Below are 5,870 nucleotides of genomic sequence, written 5' to 3'. Positions count from 1 at the left end.
TTTGTTTTTTGTTTTTTTGAAACAGAAGTTCACTGTTGTCGCCCAGGCTGGAGTGCAGTGGAACAATCTCCGCTCACTGTAACCTCAGCCTCCCAGGCTCAAGCCATTCCCCTGCCTCAGCCTCCCGCATAGCTGGGACTACAGGTGCATACCACCACACCCGGCTAATTTTTGTTATATTTTTAGTAGAGACAGGGTTTCACCATCTTGGCCAGGCTGGTCTTGAACTCCTGACCTCAGGTGATCCACCCACCTCAGCCTTAACCCACGCACTGCCGAAAAACGTGCTCTTCTTAATGCCAAAGCTCATTCCTCAATCATGATACTCAGACCCCTGTTCCCTCTGTAGGAAAAACAACCATCGGCTGGAGTGCAACAGCAGGCAGCAGGGACCTCCAGGGGATGACGGGATACCCCAGCCTGCACTCCCCGACACAGGCACAGCAGACTCAGGGCCGCCTTGCAGGAACACGGGGTACAGACAGCCCCTCCCTGGCCTAGAGCCAAATCCCAGATTTAACTTGTGATTGTCTTATCACTGTCAATGAGAGGTTCTGCCATAGCCATTAAAGAATGCCATGCTCAACTTTCCCTTCCCTTTCCTTGAGAAGGAATCACTGAGGCGTGAGGACACACGGGAGAGAGTGGTAGGCAACTGGAGAATAACAACGTGGACAAGAACGACAGCGAGCACTTTTATTTTATTTTTTGTTTTGAGATACGGTCTCGTTCCATTGTCCAGGTTGGAGTGCAGCGGCATGAACATGCTCACTGCAGCCTCGGCTTCCTGGACTCAAGTGATCCCCCTTCCTCAGCCTCCTGAGTAGCTGGGACCACAGGTACCTGCCACCATACCTGGCTAATTTTTAGTTTTTAAAAATAGAGATGGGATCTTGCTATGTTGCCCAGGCTGGTCTCGAAGTTCTGGGCTCAAGCAGTTTCTCACCTTGGTCTCCCAAAGTGCTGGGATTACAGGTATGAGCCGCCACACCAGGCAGCAAAAACATTTGCAATGCTTGCTGCATGCCAGGCACTATTCCAAGGGCTTCTAATTTGTTTCATCTTTAGAACAACCGTATCGCCTCATCCCCCTGGTCAGGAAGCACTGGTGGTTCAGTGGTAGAATTCTCACCTCCCTATAACATCATCCCCTTTTCACAGATGAGGAAACTGAGACCTAAAGAGTCTTATAACTTACCCAAGATGACGCAGCAAGAGCTCAGACTGGAACCCAGATAGCTGGCTCCTGAACCTATAGTTTTTTTTAGACTTTTTTGTTGTAAAATAAGACACAGAACAAATGTACAACTTAGTGAATTACCATGAAGCAAACACTCTTATACACCTTACTCATTAAAATAGAACTTTGTCAGACACCCCAGAAGCTCCTCTCTGTGCCCTTCACAGTCACAGCCCTTTCCCTCCTTCTCTCTAAAAGCAACCACTTTCCTGACTTTTACGGTCTTTTATAGTAATAATTCCCTTGAGTTTCTTTTTTTAAATCTTTTTTTTTTTTTTTTGAGATGGAGTCTCACTACGTCACCCAGGCTGGAGTACAATGGCAATGATCTCGGCTCACTGCGACCTCTGCCTCCCAGGTTCAAGCTATTCTCGTGCCTCAGCCTCCTGAGTAGCTGGGAATGCAGGCACACACCACCATGCCTGGGTAGTTTTTGTGTTTTTAATAGAGAGAGGTTTTCACCATGTTGGCCAGGCTGGTCTCGAACTCCTGATCTCAAGTGATCCGCCCGCCTCAGCCTTCCAAAGTGCTGGGATTTTACGCATGAGCCACTATGCTCAGCCCACCTGCCCACCTCTCGTAACTAAGCACTGCTGATCCTTGAGGTCTTAGTAGATCTGTCCATTCCTCCCCACACCCACCCACCAGATTGAATTGGGTGACTTTTAGGTACCTCCAGGGCTTTAGGCTAACCTAGTGTGTACTACTACTAAGTAGCACTTAAGCCACTGGATTACATTTGTCTGGTTTCTGATCTGTTACCCCTAGTAGAGTCTGAACTCCTTGAAGACAGGGATTCTTGCATGGAGCCTGGCACGTAGGAGGAGCTCAGTAAACATCAAGGGCATGCGTGCATGAATGAGCAAACAAATTGGCCTTTATGAGTCAGCAGGAGGCAAATCCAGGCACAACAGAAGAGCTTTCAAAGGGCTTTCCTTTTTTGTTTTTGTTTTGAGACAAAGTCTCACTCTGTCATGGAGGCTGGAGTGCAGTGGCGCAGTCTCGGCTCACTGCAACCTCTGCCTCCCAGGTTCAAATGACAGCCTCCGGAGTTGCTGGGATTACAGCCATGCACCGCCACATGCGGCTAATGTTTGTGTTTTTAGTAGAGATGGAGTTTCACCATGTTGACCAAGCTGGTCTCAAGCTCCTGACCTCAAGTGATTCTCCCACCGTGGCCTCCCAAAGTGCTGGGATTACAGGTATGAGCCATCTTGCCCAGCCTTAGACAAAGAGCTTTTCTAAGTTGACACACCCAGACTTCCGCACCCGGGAAGGTAGTGGTGCAGGTTGCAGAAAGAACTTCTACCTAGGAAAGTGCATCTCAGTCCTTGAAAAGTCTCAGAGCCCTTTCTTCAAACATTCTTACTAGGAACCTCAAAATATAAGACAACTTGCTGGGCACTGTGGCTCAGTCCTATAATCATAGCACTTTGGGAAGCTGAGGTGGAAGGATTGCCTGAGGCCAGGAGTTCAAGACCAGCCTGGGCAACAGATTGAGACCCTGTCTGTACACAAAAATTTTCAAGTCAGCTGGTATACATCTGTAGTCCTAGTTACACAGGAGGCTGAGGCAGGAGCGTCGCTTGAGCCCAAAAGTTCAAGACTGCAGCGGGCTAGGATGTGAGCCTGGGTGTCAGAGTGAGACCCTGTCTCTAAAACAAACATACAAACAAACAAAAACAACAACAAAAATCATTTCCTGGTGGGAGCCAAAACAAAAGCAAACAAAAATAATTTGAAAATGAACAAACCATCAAAAAGACAAGCTGAAGGGGAGGAGTCCTAGCTTCAGCATGGGAGGAGACAGGCGGCCTGTCCCTGGGCCCCCCTTCTCCTGAGCATTAAGGGGCCTCTGACCAGTAGCCTGGCTACATTCTCCATTTCCTCTATCACAACTGCTGCCATGTCTATGATTTTATTTTATTGTTATTATTTTTTGAGACAGGGTCTCACTGTGTCACCCAAGCTGGGGTGCAGTGGCGTGATCTCAGCTCACTGCAACCTCCACCTCCTGTATTCAAGCAATTCTCTTGCTTCAGCCTCCCTAATAGCTGGGATTACCATCATGCACCACTACATCTGACTAATTTTTGTATTTTTAGCAGAGACGGGGTTTCACCATGTCCGTCAGGCTTGCCACATCTTTGGTTTTAGGCAGCCACATGCTGGGACAAAGGAGTCCTAGTTTATCCTTAAGTCTATCTTGAGTGGTGTTCCTGGGGGCTCACCCTGCCAGCTGATAGAGATGGCCACGGAGCCCCCTTCGTGCACATTGCCCTCCACCCCCATTGTGTTTCTGAAACAGTGGAGCTCTGGCGTCTCTGGGCAGAGCCAAGCTAGTACAGCGGCAGGCAGAGCTGCAGGCCTGCCTAGCAGGGCACAGAGCCAAGGGCTTAGTCTCAGAATTGGATTATGAGAATGAATTTGGAGCTCCCAGCCCCACTGACCTCGGGGACATGAGGATTACCCGGGCTTCTGGCGGGAGCCCACGATGCTTCCACATTCCCGCCAGGTCTGAGAATAAGGATCCTCCCTCTGCGGCAGCACAGGGGGCAGGGGATGCTCTGCCCACCTCCCCCCTCCAGCCGTCAACCCTGCAGCTCCCCCAGCCTCCTGGAGGCACACCTGCCTCCCTTGTGTCTGGGATTTACAGCGGCACTATTCAGGTTGTTGCCCACAGACTGGCAGCCTCAGCATCCTCAGGGAACTTGTGAGAGATGTAAATTCATGGACCGCACCCCAGACACAGGATCAGAATCACTGGCGAAGGGGGTGGGGTTGGCCCAGATCTGGGCTTCACAAATCCTCCAGCAATTCTGCTGTATGCGAAGGTTTGGAAACCAGTGGCTTGAATTACACTGGCCACCCCACACAGCTGCCCAAGTACGCCCCAAGCCTGTTCAAGACTCTGGACAACTTCTACAAACTTCTCCTTTGGGCTCCTTTAAGACTTCACTTATAGAAACGAATTACAATGGGTCTTTTCAGTTGCATGATTCCACTGCAGTCTGAATAGCAGTCCCTGGGGAGCGCAAAGCCAGGCAATGCCCTGAGAGCACTTGCTGTGCACTGACCCCATCCTTTATCACCCCATGTTACATATGAGGAAACTGATGTGCAGAGAGGGGATGCGACTGGCTCTACGTCACACAGCAAGCAAATCCTGGGCCTATCAGCTACACATCTTCTTCCCACTCAGCAGAGAGGACTGCAGCTATTTCTTTCTTTTTTTAGACAGTGTCTCACTCCATCAGCTGGTGGCATGATCTCGGCTCACTGCAACCTCCACCTCCTGGGTTCAAGCAATTCTCCTGACTCAGCCTCCCAAGTAGCTGGGACTACAGGCATGTGCCACCACGCCCTGCTAATTTTTCTATTTTTGTAAAGTTGGGGCTTTGCCATATTGGCCAGGTTGGTCTTGAACTTCTGAACTCAAGTGTCTGCCTGCCTCACCCTCCCAAAGTGCTGGGATTATAGGCGGGAGCCACGGCGCCCGTCCAATGGCAGCTATGCCTATCTATATCTGTCTGTCCACACATACTGTGATTTCCTCCAGGACAAAGCCTTTTCTGACCTCCCCAGAGGAGGCCAGGCCTCCTTACTATACCCTGCCGAAGGTCCCTATACTTTTCCTTAACAGCAGTATCACAATTTGTAATCCTGTATCATGTGTTTTTCTCATGTCTGTCTCTCCAACCAGTATGAAAGTTCCAGAAAGTCAGAAGTGATGCAGACCCTGCTGGATGCTGCTTCTTTTTTTTTATTTTTTTTTTTTTTTTTTTTTGAGAGGGAGTCTTGCTCTGTCGCCCAGGCTGGAGTGCGTGATCTCTGCTCACTGCAACCTCTGCCTCCCAGGTTTAAGGAATTCCCTGCCTCAGCCTCCTCAGTGGCTGGGATTATAGGCACCCACTACCACACCTGACTAATTTTTGTAATTTTTTTTTTAGTAGCAACAGGGTTTCACCATCCTGACCAGACTGGTCTTGAACTCCTGACCTCGTGATCCACCCATCTTAGCCTCCCAAAGTGCTGGGATTACAGGCGTGAGCCACCACACCAGCCGCTTCTCTTCTTATAGAATCTGATTTTGTTTGAGGAAGCTGAGTACCCAGCTAAATACATTCTTCAGACTCCCTTAGCAGTCGCAGGTTCTGGCCCATGGATGAGAATGGAAGTCACTGAGTACATAATATGTGCTCAACAAATGCACATTGGCTAGGCATGGTGGCTCACACCTATAATCCCAGCATTTTGGGAGGCCAAGGCAGGCAGATCACTTGAGGTCAGGAGTTTGAGACCAGCCTGGCCAACCTGGTGAAACCCCATCTCTACTAAAAATACAAAAATTAGCCAGATGCGGTGGAGCGCACCTGTAATCCCAGCTTCTTGGGAGGCTGAGGCAGGAGAATCGCTTGAACCTGGGAAGTGGAGGTCGCAGTGAGCCGAGATCAGGCCACTGCACTCCAGCCTGGGTAACAGAGTGAGACTCCATCTCAAAATAAATAAATAAACAAATAAAAAATGCTGAATGCAGAAATGCTCAGCTGGTTCTAGGCATGCAGTTGGTGCTCAGGAAATGTTAGGGTCATCTAACCAAGCCCCAGGAGGAAAGACCGTCATGGCGATC

This window comes from Sapajus apella, unplaced genomic scaffold (genome assembly GCF_009761245.1).
Source record: "Sapajus apella isolate SASKATOON/1434 unplaced genomic scaffold, GSC_monkey_1.0 scaffold2, whole genome shotgun sequence".
Taxonomy (NCBI): Eukaryota; Metazoa; Chordata; class Mammalia; order Primates; family Cebidae; genus Sapajus; species Sapajus apella.
The sequence above is the reverse complement of the archived record's forward strand: the minus strand, read 5'-3'. Positions refer to the sequence as shown.